Below are 15,612 nucleotides of genomic sequence, written 5' to 3'. Positions count from 1 at the left end.
GTGTTCTATTTGATCTTGCTCATAATCGATTAAGCTTCCACAAGTTTGTTATAGAAGTAGATCTTGTATTTTGCTTTAGTATATTGCATAATCTGGTGATCTATAGTAGGAATTTCTACATGGTATCAAAGAAAAGGTGATCAAAGTGAAGAAAAGTATACAAAGAAGGGAGAAGTTCAAAGTTTCAAGTTCCTGATTATAGAATTCGAATTCTTATCACATCTCAAATTTCACCAATGGCATTCAACGATTTGAGGCTCGAGTATGCTCTTGATGGTAGCTCGAATTATATAGCCTGGAAGGATTGCATGGAAGTAGTATTAGAGAAAAACGGTCTAAAGGACTTCATTGATCAAGAAGTCCCTAAGCTGGCAACAACTAATGCTACAAAATTGGCAGAATGGAAGAAATGTGTGGCTAGAGCAAGGAGAATCCTCCTAGAGTGAGTTCGAGACCACATTGTCTTGAGCCTCCATGGGAAGGAGACATCGTTTTCGATGTGGAAAACATTGAAAGATCTATATCAGAACAACAGTGATTAGAGGAAGTTGGTGTTGTAAGACAAGCTTCGGAAAATCAAGTGTGAAAAGGGCAACACGATCTCTACATATTTGAACAAGCTCACCACCTGCAGGGATGAGTTTGGAAGTGTAGAGATTATGACAGCCGATGATGACAAGGTGAGTCTTGCTCCCCTCAGTCTTCATAAGAGCTGGCATAGCTACCAAGAATTGGTTAATGGAAGAGAGAAACTACCAGATTGGGAACGACTTTGGTCAGATCTGATGTAGGAGGAGATAAGCAAAAGCACCAGAGATGGTTATTCATCTAAGGAGGATGAAGAAAATTGCGCCTTAGTGAGTAAGGCAAAGAAAGGGAAGTTGAAGGATTCTCATCCCAAATCAAGTTCTTCCTATGGTGGGAAGAAGTTTGAAAAATTGAAAATATGATGCTTTCATTGTCATGAGGTGGTCCATTTTGCTACAAATTGTCCACTGAAGAAATCCAAGAAGGGATCCAAGGAAGGATCATAAGGTGAGGCACTAGCCTCACAATTCGAGTCAGATTTCACCCTCTTCGCATGCATGGTTTCATCCATGGTGGAATGTGGTTGGTTTCATGACAGTGGAGCTTCTCTCCACATGACCGAGGACAAGAGTTTGTTCAGTACCTTGGATGAGAGAGATCTGCTGATACTCATAGTGATGGGTAATGATGAAAAGTATAGTTTCTGAGGTGTAGGCATTGTTTTTTTCCTGAGGGAGCATGGAGCTCACACTACCTTGACCAATGTCAAGTATGTACCAGGACTGAGGAAAAATTTGGTGTCGATCGCAATGCTGGAAGACAAAGGCTATGATGTAGTCTTCAGTAAGGGAAAGGTTTTTCTTCGGCACATCACCACTAGAAAGGTGAAGCAAATCGGTTGACGAGTCAAGAACCTGTATGCTCTTAAGGTTCAAGATGCATGAAAAGCCTTGAGGAGCAAGGAAACTGATGGAGACTTGGTGGCTGAGAGGGAGAGTACATTACCTCTCAACATGCAGTGCTAGAAGAAGTCTCAGACAATTATGGAGGAGCCACAATTGGTGAAGCAGCTTCAGGAGGTTATGGAGAAGCCACAACTAAAGAAGTCGAGAGGAGATCAAGTAGAGACATATACTCATGCAAAGACCTCTAGTAGGGGGAATTTCAATCCAAGTGGGTAGAGGGATCACATGCATCCATACCTCCAGGTCAGAGGTGGGGCGAGGTGGAGTGACAGTCCCAAGAAGGCTGGAATAGGGGAAGGATCATTGAGGTACCCAACCTCTTTGATTATACCTTGCTATGGGAGCCCCGATGAGGAGTAGTAGGAGTGGCTGAGTGGGTAGAGACAGATGCGGATGGAGTGGCAGAGAGAGCTACAATGCATGAATCCCAAGACAGAGCAGAGCCAGTAGGCTGCAACAATGCGAGAGGCACAGGAGTGTTGCACCAATGCAGGATGGCACAGAGAGGTGTGCAATGGTGTGAGATGCATGGAGTGTTGCAGTAGCTTAGAGGTCACAGAGGGAGCACTTGTCAGTGGTAGAGGGAGCTTTAGCATCAGAGGATGTTTCTAGCCCAACAGGGAGGTCAGTTGGGAGATTTTTTTCTTCTAGAGTTGTTGGAGCAACAACACTTGGGAGAAGTGTTGCATGCAAAACATTCCAAAGGTTCAGGATCAGGTTCAAGTTGAATGCCTTTCTTGTTGAGAGGGAGTGTTGAAAATAGCAACAAGAAATTCTAAAAATAGAAGTGCTAAAAATAGCACTGCTATAAATAGCAGTTCGAATACCAGTGTTGGACATAGCAACAAGGAATGATAAATGGAAGTGCTACAAATAGCATTGCTATATATAGTATTTCGGGTTAGATTCCAATTTTAGTTAGTCCTTGAACTAAAATTGAGAAGTAAAATTCAAATTTGATCTTAATAGCTATTTGTAAAATAATTAATTAATTCATCTTGAGTTAATTAGTTGTAGAAAATCAAACATGAAGTCTATGTGAGGACATGCAACAATTATCCCATTGATTGAGGAATTTATCCCTTAGTTAAAGAGACAAGGATGAGTTGTAATATTGAGTTGTAATTAGTTAGCTCAGTTAACTGAGTTAAGTGTAGTTAGATTAGTTCCAACAGTTTGTGGAATTAATTGTGAGTTCAGTTAGTTAATGCATGCATGCATGTAACTTCTGCACTTCAGATAACTGAATATTATCTCATAAATAACTCATGCATGTCAGTTCAGTGAGAGACCCAGTTGAGATCAAAGGATGGGACAGTGTACTATCAATTGGAGGATTTTTCCTATATAGGAAACTCATCTAAGAAGAAGGAATTATCTCCTTCAAGATTGCGCAATTAGATCAGAGGTTAGTGAGTGCGTGAAGAGGCCAATTCACACAGGTGGAAGCACTGGACCCCAAGGAAAACTGTGTAAGGAAAAAGGAGGCTTGGAGGGTAGAGGAGAAGGTTTGGAGAAGCCTTTGACTGTTTATGATCAGTATTGTTGGATTGTGCTGAGAGCAGGATAGCTTGTGAGCTAATGCTTTGTGTAATCCAAACATATTTCCACTTGTATGATAATATAGAGATCGAGGTTTTTAGTTGAGGCTTTCCCCAGAGTACTCTTCTGTGTTCATGTGTGATTTCTTTCTCATTATCAATTATATGAGTTCTATTTGATCTTGCTCATAATCGATTAAGCTTCCAAAAGTTTGTTGTAGAAGTAGATCTTGTATTTTGCTTTAGTATATTGCATAATCTATTGATCTATAGTGGGAATTTCTACAGGGATTTTTTAACCAATCGACCTTTCCTAGTGGGAGGAAAGTTTTTGATTCAATGGCGTAGATATCGTGATTTTGTGCATTGATGGGAACACATGTTTTTCCAGGTAGAAAAAATGAACAATGGTGCATGTCGTTCCAAGGATATTCAGGTTCTGTCATGGCTTCTATAATATCTTCATATAAGTGAAAGATATTATCTAGTGTTGACATGGGTTGTGCCAGGTCTTGAAGGTGGGATTCAGACCTCATTGTGCTGGTTGACAAGAATATGATTCATTGGTCGATACTATAGAACCAAGCGAGGTTAACAAAGGGTAGATGGGATGGTACTAAACAATCAATGGTGTTACCACTATTGAGGTGGATTTTGTGGTCTCGACACCAAAAAATGATGAGAAGACAACGTGAATCATTGTTTCTATGGATGAGGAAATGAATCGTATATGATGTTGCATGTCGTCAGCACTGCGAGGTGGTAGAATTTCTGTTATGGTGGGTTGATGCTGTATGGGAGGAATTCCTTGCATTCTTGTTGGTGTACAAGGGGAAAAAGTAGCTTCCTTGATAGGATTTTGATTTTGAATCCTAAGCTTCTAAAATTTGTGTAACATAGGGAACATCTTGATGCTATGAAATATATTGGTACATATATTGCACACCAGACTAGAACTAATTGAATAGATAGTATGGGAGGTCGTACTGCTCATAGTATGAGATTTAGATGCCTAGTTCAAGTCATGAGAAAGAATATCCTAAGGTGGTAGCCATTTGTGGACCTTAGTATTGACATGATGTTGCTTCCTAGTGTGGGTTGGACTTAGTGCTGCTCTTGCTATGTGAAAATGTGGAAGGTACTGACAATTCCTTGTATGGTGGAATTGAGATCATATGCAGAAATAACAATGTGTGGTTTTCTCTTGATTGGAGAGATGCTTGTGTGGAATTTGGACCAATAAGTGGAAGATGTCATTGAAATTAGTTCATGACATTCATTCACTAAATGTTTGGGTTTATCACATAGGGCACATGTGAGGGGTGATCTTCTTTGCTAGGTGGCCTTAAATCATTTTTTTCCTGATCTAGATTGATGGTAGTGAGGGCCTTGATTTGGTGTTGGTAGTCATTTCTCCTCAAACAGATAAAGAACAGACCTAGATGCTTCACTCCCTGATGGTGGTGACTCATTTGATGGTTCGGTATCTAACCCGACTAAATCAAAATTCTCAGTGAGAAATGGCCGCATGAATTGTAACAAAGAACGAAATCAAGAAAGGTGGGGACAATATCACACATGATGATTTCCCACACAAATATGGCAATTCTGATGTATGTGCCTAGTTTTGGTGCTCTGAGCGATGTGGGGAAATAGATATAGTTGGTTAAATTCCCTTAGTTTGGGCCATAGGTTGATCAAATGATCTGGTACATCACACAACGCACAAGTGGGTAATGGAAGGGTGGATGCTAGTTTAGGTTGCCCCTGATCATGGAGAGACATTGTTGTACTAGATGAGGGATATGAGCAAGAAGCTTCTTCCCTTACAACATAAAAAATGTTTTTGGATCCATCCTCTCTTGAGAGTAATGGGCTATTAGATTGGGTGAGTGCACCTAACTCATCTCGATATCAAGGGATTTTTGAGGCAATGATTAGTGTAATTCCCATACTCTGTGAAGATGGCACATGCATGGTTAGTGTGCAATGCCTTCATACACATGGGTGTGCTCTTTTCTTCGATAGGGCGAGGAGGGTTCATTAGTGCTTTTGGGGCATGCATAAGATCTTTGAGATTTTTTAACTCGGGGCACCTATTGGTGGGGTGCCCCATTGTATTACACAATGCATAGGGTTGAGGGACCCTAGAGGACGGAGTGTTTGATGCTTCTGTCTTTTTACCTTTTTCCTTATCCCTTGTTTTCTCACTGGCTGGTGTCGATGAAGGAACTACTTGTGGTGTTCATGCTACATGAGTAGGCATTGTTTGTGGTGTCACATTATCTTAAGGAGGAATCAGAGTGATGCTTGTTCTAGTGATACATGTGCTTATTGACGTGCCCTATGGGGCCAAATACCAGACCAGTATCACGAGAGCAATATGGAGCAACGAGAGTGTTGCAATGACTTGGTGTGAGACAAAACCAAGTGGGTGATATTGTTACATAGCATTTTGTCACTGTCCTTTAGGAGAGTCTTTCTCCTTCTCATGTGTAGCATGGGGGCAATCATATGATACCCCCACAAAGTAGTTCTGTCATTTCCTTTCATTGGAGTCAATTGAGTGCTTTCCGCCTCCCATCTTATGTGCCTTTCCAAATCACAGTACAAGCCTATAGTATGGTAGTACATGGCACTATATTAGATGAAGGCACATCTGTCAGCATCACTCAGAATCTGTTGGCTTTCAATAGACGAACCAGTCAACCCTTAGGGGTCCTTCTGAAGTTCCCTATTACTTTGGAAGGAAATACCATCTATATAGATGTGATGGTAGTCCAAGGTCCATTAGATTTCAATCTTCTCCTTGGACACAACTTGTTGGAAATAATATTGAGATGGGGGGTGAATCAGTATTACCAAACTCTTTTCAATTTATACAAATATTTGCGGATCTTACTAATGAAACTTGCGTACACCTTCTAGACTTATAATTAACATATTCTTCAGATGTGGATTATTAATCTGTGTGTTAGAACCATATAACAGTAAACAGGAATAGAGCAAACAGTCACACCAAGGAACACAAGATATTAGGTGGAAACCTAATGTGGGTGAAAACCACCTACTGCAATATGTCTCTATCTTCTTTCAATTAGAAACTTCTTTTTACAATGATTTTGTACTGGTGCAGTCTTATACCAGCATGCAGGCTTCAACCTGCAAAAGGCTACAACCTTCTCTTTTCCCTCAAGGACCACGTTTCATGAATTTTCAGACTGGATCCATGAATATCAATCAAACATCAAATAGATCTACAATTAACCAACTTCCTTGTGCAACTACTGAATCAATAACTTCTCAGAACACAGTAGCAGTAAACAATTCAGAACCCTGAACACTGTAGTAATAAGCAAAAGCAGCTAAAAAATATTTCAAGAAAAGTCCGTAACTTCACCAATAGTAACATGCACACATCTGCACCTTCTCTGTGTTGAATCTATGGGTCTCTGCGCCCACACTGTGTCTGTCCTACGAACTTCGCACCTATTGTGTGCAAAACCTGCGAACCTCCACACCTGCGCCTTGACTGGCCTGCGGGTCTCCGCACCTGCACCTTGACTAGCCTGCGGTTCTCTGCACCTGCGCCCTGACTGGCCTGCGGTTCTCCACACTTGTGCCTTGACTGGCTTGCGGTTCTCTGCACCTGCACTGTATCGCACCTATGGTCCTGTGGATATAGATATTTTTCAGACTTCAAGTATTCCCCAGACTAACAGATTTACAGATCTAATCATGCGCCAAGGAGATCTCGACCCATCAGTAGATCCGTCTTGTAATGCTTAGATTTCTCCTTGATTCAGATCCAACTATCACTCACCAACCAATCACCAGAATTTCAGATCTTGCTCTTCTTAAGATATTCAACACATGAGTCCTCAGCCAAATGATCTCCTTTCCTTTTTATAGACAAGCCCTTACTCAAACCATGGACCAAAACCATAGAAACCCAATACAAGTGACCCAAAACCTAGGTTCAATACTTTAGAAGAAAAACCATAGACCAAACCCATAGGATCAAAAACGTCGGACAAATACCATGGACCATCCATAAGATTTCCCATGTGCGCGTGATTTTCTCTGCATGAAAGTGTGTGTACTTTATGACCGCACTTTTTGTTCGGTACACCTGCGAACGTATCCATACCTTTTGTTCTGCACACTTGTAGAACCTACCGATGACTGCAGCTTTGTGAACAGAAACCTGCGAACCTGCCATTTTCCACCATTCTGAGAGCCTGAAACTTGTGATCTTCTACTTGAGCGAGTTGCCATCAAGGACAACACTTATGTCATCGAGCCAAGGTTGTGTCATAATGCCAATGATCTCCCACTTTGGACTTGATGGAAACCCAAAGTCACTTAAGGTCTTTCCTCCCCCTTTGACATCAAGGGCAAAGGGTTATGCTCCCCCTAAATGCATGCGGAATTCTCTGCTCTGCTGTGTTGTCCAAGCTCCCTCTGACATATAGGCAAGATCTACAAGAAGATGTTCTACAAAAGAAATGTGATTGTACACATCATAACTGACCTTCCTATCACCAAAGACTCATACATACAACTCCCAACCAAATGGGGATACATGATATAGTAAGCACACTACATTATCCATCCCAGGCATAGTGGGGCAACCAAGATAGGCCATTACATGACCTTGACAAAAGAAATAGCGACAAAACATCAGCAACATCTGTCAATCATTATTCAGATTAGAATCCATGTTCTCCTTCTGCACTTGCTCGTCCTGAAATAAAAAACAACTGAACCAAGATCTTCTATGATAATGCCAACATTGCATTATTAGAAGAATATATGCTCCACCTGAACCTCTGCCAGAAGGTCTCTAACAGACCCATATCAGCTTTTCTTCAAGTCGACTGCACTTACGTAAACCAGTATATGTATGCGTATACCCCATATGAAACTCGCGTACAACAGTCTTTGAACTATACAAGATTCAACAGCAAGATGATGCATCAACTACCCCCAACTTTTGTTTGAGGTATTCAAAGGTCTCTCTGGGTAGTGGTTTGGTGAGGATATCAGCAACTTGTTCCTTGGAGGGAACATACTCGAATTTAACCTTTTGTTCAAGCACTTGTTCTCGGAGAAAATGATACTTGATCGGTATGTGCTTAGTCTTTGAATGCATGACAGGATTCTTTGAAATACTGATTGCACTTGTATTATCACAAAAAATCGAGATAGGTGGAGTACAAGTGATTTGAAGATCTTGCAATGTTTGCATCATCCAAAGGAGTTGTGTGCAGCAAGATGCAGCAACTACATATTCTGCTTCAGCTGTAGATAATGCAATAGAGCTTTGTTTCTTGCTGAACCAAGATACTAATCTAGGACCCATTAAGAATGCACCACCACTAGTGCTTTTCCTGTCATCCACACTTCCTGCCCAATCCGCATCTATTTATGCATGAAGTGTGAGATTTGTACCTCTAGGATACCATAAACCATAGTTTTGAGTTCCTTGAAGATAGTTGAAAATTCTCTTAACTGCCTGAAGATGAGTTTCCTTTGGATTTGCCTGAAACCTTCCAACTATTCCCACTGCATGCATAATGTCTGGTCGGGTAGCAGTTAGATAAAGCAGACTACCAATCATGGATATATAGGTTGGTTGATGTACTGCTGCCGTTTCATCATTTGCGCTAAGGCTGCATCCTGTCACCATACGGGTACATACTAGTTTCGAATCCTCCATCCCATATTTCTTCAAGATCTGCTTGAGATATTTGGTTTGTGATAGAAAAATGCCATCTTTGTTTTGTTGGACTTGTAAACCAAGAAAATATGTGAGCTCACCAAGCATGGACATTTCAAACTCTTTCTGCATCACCAAGGAAAAATTTTGACTCATGTCTTCATTGCTACCAAAGATGATATCATCAACATACACAACAAGTATCATCAACTTATCATTGTCAATTTTTATATACAGATTTCTATCAGTTGATCGTTTTATAAAACCTTGTTGATGGAGGTACTTATCCAACCATTAATACCACGCCCTTGGAGCCTGTTTAAGGCCATAGAGAGCCTTTTTGAGCCTACATACAAGTTTTGGATCATTTCCAAGAATAAACCCATCTAGTTGTTGAATATATACTTCTTCATTTAAGTCTCCATTCAGAAAGGAAGATTTTATATCCATCTGAAATACTTTGAACTTCTGAAAGCTAGAGAGAGCAAGGAACATTCTTATAGCCTCAAGTTTGCAACTGGAGCAAATGTTTCTTCAAATTCTATGCCTTCTTATTGTGCATATCCTTTACAAACAAGTCCTGCCTTATTTCTAACCACATCCCCATTTTCATTCAGCTTGTTTTTGAAAATCCATTTTGTCCCTATGACATTCTTGTCTTTTGGTCTAGGAAACAACTCCCAAGTGTTATTCTTTTCAATCTCCTCAAGTTCTTCCTCCATGACCTTGACCCAACATTCATCTTTGCAAGCCTCTCTTACATTTTGTGGTTCAATGGAGGAGAGCAATGCTAGATAACTTGAAGCTTCTGAAATGGTTCTCCTTGTTTGTACACCTGCCTCTTTTTGCCCCAAAATTTGAGATTCTTGATGATTCTTCTGAACGCATCTGGATGGAGTCTTTTCTTCTATCCTTATCTATTCTTCTGGTGCCTCATGGGTTTCTTCTTCATCATGAATCTGATTTGATGTTGACGGATAGTCTTCGCCATCTTCAAAATCTTCAGATTTTACCTGCCTAGGAGTGTTTCCTTCTTCATCAACCACCACATCAATGCTTTCAACAATTTTACCAAGTCTTTTATTATAACAATTGTAGGCTTTGCTGTGGGGAGAGTAGCCAAGTAAGATGCCTTCATCTGCACTAGGTTCAAACTTGCCAAGATTTTCATCAGTCCTTTTAATGTAGCATTTGCTTCCAAAAATTTTGAAGTATTTTACCGTGGGAGTCTTACCACACCAAAGTTCATGAGGAGTCTGAGTGCTATTTACCGGATGTTTGTCTTGTTGAGAATAGTAACAACGGAAAATGCGGCTTCACCGCAGAAGGTTGCAGGAGTTCCAGACTCATCAAGCATAGCACGAGCCATTTGTTGAACTGTTCTGTTCATCCTTTATACAAATCCATTATGCTGAGGAGTCCTTGCAGCAGAAAATTCCCTTCTTATTCCATGTTCTTCACAAAAATCGAAAAATTCATCTGAGGTAAATTCCCCTCCTCAATCAGATCTGAGGCATTTGATTCTGCAATCTGATTGGTTTTCAACCAAAGCTTTGAATGACTTGAACTTTTCAAAAGCTTCATATTTATATTTCATGAGTCCTATCCAACACATCCTTGAAAAGTCGTCAATGAACAATATGAAATACTCTTCTCGTCGAGGTGACCTCTTCCTAGTTGGACCACATATATCGGTGTGGACAAGTTCAAGTGGCTTGCTGGCTGATCCTTCCTTCTCAAGGAAATTAGTTCTGGTTTGCTTACCAAATTGACATGATTTGCATATTGTATTGTTTGGAATTCTGATGTCAGGAAGATCATGAACTGCTTGATATTTGCATGCTTTCCTTATCTAAGAGAAGCTGAGATGCCCCAGTCTTCTGTGCCATAGCCAATGTTCATCATTCTTACTTAAATAGCATTGTTGTTGTTCTCCCTTGAGTACATATAAGTTATTAGGAGTTCTTATGCCTTTGATCACTATCTTTCCTGTATCAAGCTCACGAACAATACAACCATTTTATTGAAATATTACCTCAGTTCATTGATCACACATTTGACTGACACTCAATAGATTATGCTTTAAGCCATCAACATACATAACATTTCCAGCCTTGACCTTTTCTTTCAAATGAACAGAACCTTTACCTTTTATGAGTGCAGGGGTGTCATTTCCAAATGAGACCTTCTTTTCCTTTTCTAAGGCACTATATGACTGAAGTTTTTCTTTATTACCTATCATATGTTTCAAGCATCCACTGTCGATGTACCATTTATTTTCCTGTCCTTCCGCATATAAGGCTATCCCACATATTTCTGGTTGCGTTTCTTTCTTTTTCCATATTTTGGAACTCAATGAAGCTTGCTCTTTCTGAGTTGTTTGCCGAAACCTGCTTCTGCATTCAGAATCTTCATGACCGAAGTTGTTACAAATAGAACATTCTATTTCATTTTCAAGAGCTGAGAAGTTATTGTAGGTTCTTTTCATGATTCCTGTCATACTCCTTTGTTTTTGAGCTTCCCTAGTCATGATGGTCTTGTAGGCAACACAATGAGCAGCTTCATGACCAAAGTTATGACAAGAGAAACATTGGCCATTGAAGAAATTCCTGCAATTATCAAATCTACCAACCATATGATTGTCGTTTCCATCCATTCTTGAGCCAAATTGAGAATGAGTTACTTGTGGTTGTTTGAAGCTTTTGTTCATCCTTGAAGTAGATTGCCCCCGACCAAATTGTCCCTGATTTACCTGATGATTTGCATTATGCTTTTGTTGTTGATTGTCAGCTTGTCCACTTCTCCTTGCTGCATCAAGATAACTTTTGGAGGTGGATGGCTTTTGTGCTTGCTTCTGAGCTTGAGATGATTTTTCGGAATACCTAAGACCTGTCTTGATTAGAGGAGAACACTGCACATTGATAATCTCATCTAGAGTTTTAGATCCTTTAGAAAATCTAAGATTAAGGGCTTTTGTTTTCTCAATTTCTTTTCTAAGTCCCACAATTTCACATTCTAACTTTTCATTGTGTTTATCCTTTTCGGCAAGTTGGAATGTTACAGTATCTATAATCATATTCTTTTCTTCTAAACAAACTTTAAGTTTAGAAATTTCTTCATAAAGACCTTCTTCATTTGTAGCATCCAAGAAATCATCATCTTCAAAAGCCATCAAAAGTCTATCATCATTACCTTATTCATCTTCATCACTATTTGACAATCCATCACTATCTTCATGCATGTAATAGCTCTTCTTATTTACATTCTGTTTTCTATTCCATCTAACAGGTTCCTTAACTTTGTCCATTTTATCTTTGTGAGGACATTTTGCAACATAATGACCGACTCTTCCACAAACAAAGCATTTGAAAGGCAGCTTACCTCTGAATCTTCTAGATCCCCGTTGAAGGTTCTTGAAAATTTTTGATTCTTCCTCATCTTCTGTCATATGTCCTGACTCATAGTATTCTCCTTTTCTTAAAGCCTTGAATGCAGCTTCTCTCCTGTCTGATGGTCCTCCTTTTCTCATTTCGTAAGCAGTTAGAATTCCGTGTAGCTATGACATCATAAGGCTCTGTAGATTCTACTTTTCTTCCATGGCAGAAACTTTTGAATCAAACTTAGGAGACAAAGATCTTAGAACTTTTTCAACCAAAACAACTTCTTTAATTTCTTCACCCAAGTTTTTCATACAATTTACGATCTCATCTATACGTAGGAAATAGCTAGCCACACTTTCATAATTATGCATTTTTAGACTTTCATATTGAATTCTAAGGGTTTGTAATTTTGCTCATTTTACCTGTTCATCTCCTTCATAGCTCAAAACGGTCTTGTCCCATATTTCTTTTGCGATTTTGAGCTGCATAACCTTCATGAATTCTGATTGAGATAGACTTCCTAATAGAGTATTGACAGCTTTTGCATTTGTTTCATACTGCTTCTTACCAGCTGCATCTGTAGGAGTTATTGATGGAAATGTGTATCCTGTTTCCACAATATCCCAAACTTTTGTACCAAGGGATTGAAGATAGGTAGTGATTCTTACCTTCCAATACACGAAGTTGCTTCCATCAAAAATCGGTGGCCTGATAGATGCTTCCTTTTCATAGTTTCTCATGATGATAGATCTTCCTTCAAGTGATCAAGCTCTTCCTGAAGGACCTGATCTGATACCAATTGTTGGAAATAATACTGAGAGGGGGGGCGAATCAATATTATCAAACTCTTTTCAATTTATACAAATATTTGCAGATCTTACTAATGAAACTTGCGTATACCTTCCAGACTTATAATTTAATATATTCTTCAGATGTGGATTATTAATCTGTGTGTCAGAACCATATAATAGTAAACAGGAATAGAGCAAACAGTCACACCAAAGAACACAAGATATAAGGTGGAAACCCAATGTGGGTGAAAACCACCTGCTGCAATATGTCTCTATCTTCTTTCAATTAGAAACTTCTTTTTACAATGATTTTGTACTGGTGCAGTCTTATACCAGCACGCAGGCTTCAACCTGCAGAAGGCTACAACCTTCTCTTTTCCCTCAAGGACCACGTTTCATGAATTTTTAGACTGGATCCATGAATATCAATCAAACATCAAATAGATCTGCAATTAACCAACTTCCTTGTGCAACTACTGAATCAATAACTTCTCAGAACACAGTACCAGTAAACAATTCAGAACCCTGAACACTGTAGTAATAAGCAAAAGCAGCTAAACAATATTTCAAGAAAAGTCCGCAACTTCACCAATAGTAACCTGCGCACATCCGTGCCTTCTCTGTGTCGAATCTGCGGGTCTCCGCACCCACACTGTGTCTGTCCTGCGAACTTCACACCTGCGGTGTGCAAAACCTGTGAACCTCCGCACCTGCACCTTGACTGATCTGCCAGTCTCTGCACCTGCACCTTGACTGGCCTACGGTTCTCCGCACCTGCACCGTGTCGCACCTGCGGTCCTGTGGGTATAGATATTTTTCAGACTTCAAGTATTCCCCAAACTAACAGATTTACAGATCTGATCATGCGCCAAGGAGATATCGACCCATCAGTAGATCTGTCTTGTAATGCTCAGGTTTCTCCTTGATTTAGATCCAGCTATCACTCACCAACCGATCACCAGAATTTCAAATCTTTCTCTTCTTAAGATATTCAACACATGAGTCCTCAGCCAAATGATCTCCTTTCCTTTTTATAGACAAGCTCTTACTCAAACCATGGACCAAAACCATAGAAACCTAATACAAGGCACCCAAAACCTGGGTTCAATACTTTAGAAGCAAAAGCTCAGACCAAAACCATAGGATCAAAAATGTCAGACAAATACCATGGACCGTCCATAAGATTTCCCACGTGCACGCGATCTTCTCTGCATGGAAGTGTGTGTACTTTATGACCACACTTTTTGTTCGGTACACGTGCGAACATATCTGCAACTTTTTTTTTGTGTCCCTGTGGAACCTGTCGATGACCGTAGCTTTGTGAACAGAAACCTGCAAACCTACCATTTTCTACCATTCTGAGAGTGTGAAACTTGTGATCTACTACTTGAGTGAGTTTCCATCAAGGACAACACTTAAGTCATTGAGCCAAACCTGTGTCATAATGCCAACACAACTATGTTTATTTCATTGGAGCTCTTGTTTCTTCACTTTTCTGTGTGTTTTTTTTTCCACATGAAGGGAGAATAGCGACCATTGATCAATTATTGTTCGTTGGTCACCAGGCACCTCCTTTGCAACAATCTTCCCCTATCGGCTCTTGTTTGCAATCAATACCTTCCCCACCACAGGTCAATTATGTGGCTACCCGTTCTGTCTCCACATCTGCTGATGATCACATAGATGGTATAGTACATTATGTATTGGGGGCATTGGAACCCAGTCTGTCTATGGTACCAATTGACATGTATTCCTCCCAGAGCATGGTTCTTCTGTCTAGTGAAGACCTCTTGGGAGCCATGTTTTCATATGGTTCATAAATAGATGTCGTGAGGATAGTTCCTGGTCTTGTGTCAACCTCGTTAAAAAATGAAACAAGGAATGTGAGCATAGTTCATTGTCTTGTGTCAAGCTTGTTAAAAATGAAACAAGGAGTCGAGGATAGTTCCTTGTCTTGTGTCAAGCTTGTTAAAAAATGGAAAAAGAGTCATGAGGATGGTTCCTAGTCTTGTGTCAACCTCGTTAAAAAATGAAACAAGGGATGAGGATAGTTCCTGGTCTTGTGTCAACCTTGTTAAAAAATGAAACAAAGGCTGTGAGCATAGTTCTTTGTCTTGTGTCAAGCTCATTAAAAAATGAAACAAGGGTCTTCAAGATAGTTCCTTTACTGTGTTGACCTCATTAAAAATTGAAGCAACTCCCTTTTCCAAATCAAGTCTTTGATTAAGATATCGTAAAATCCCGGTCGAGTCTTTCTTGGATCTCGAAAGTGAACCTTCATTCCATCCACCTAGTTGACTGAAATGAAGCTTCGGGGGCATGTACCTTGATTGAGTCATTATGCTAGGGGCATGCAAACTTATAGCAAGCATACCTTTTTGTTTCAGGCTTGTGTAAACATGAAACGAAATCCAAGCAGAGTTCTCCATGGTTTAAGATTGTGTAAAAATGAACCCATGCCCAATTTACATTTCATTATTGTCGTTTTTATCAGCTAATTTCTGCTAAATGTGCCTTGGTCATTTCATTCCATTACCACCATCTCTTTGTCCGATCATATGCTTTCACTTGGTTCGTTTTCCTATCCTGAGGGACCATAGCGATGAGTGGTTTTATTAGCCAGCCTCTTAACCATTACATGTTTTGAGCAATTCCACCATTGCTGGAACCAATTGCTACCCTTTA

This window comes from Pinus tabuliformis, chromosome 1_2 (assembly GCF_031772625.1).
Source record: "Pinus tabuliformis cultivar Carrire ecotype Pingquan chromosome 1_2, CPIR1, whole genome shotgun sequence".
Taxonomy (NCBI): domain Eukaryota; kingdom Viridiplantae; phylum Streptophyta; class Pinopsida; order Pinales; family Pinaceae; genus Pinus; species Pinus tabuliformis.
The sequence above is the reverse complement of the archived record's forward strand: the minus strand, read 5'-3'. Positions refer to the sequence as shown.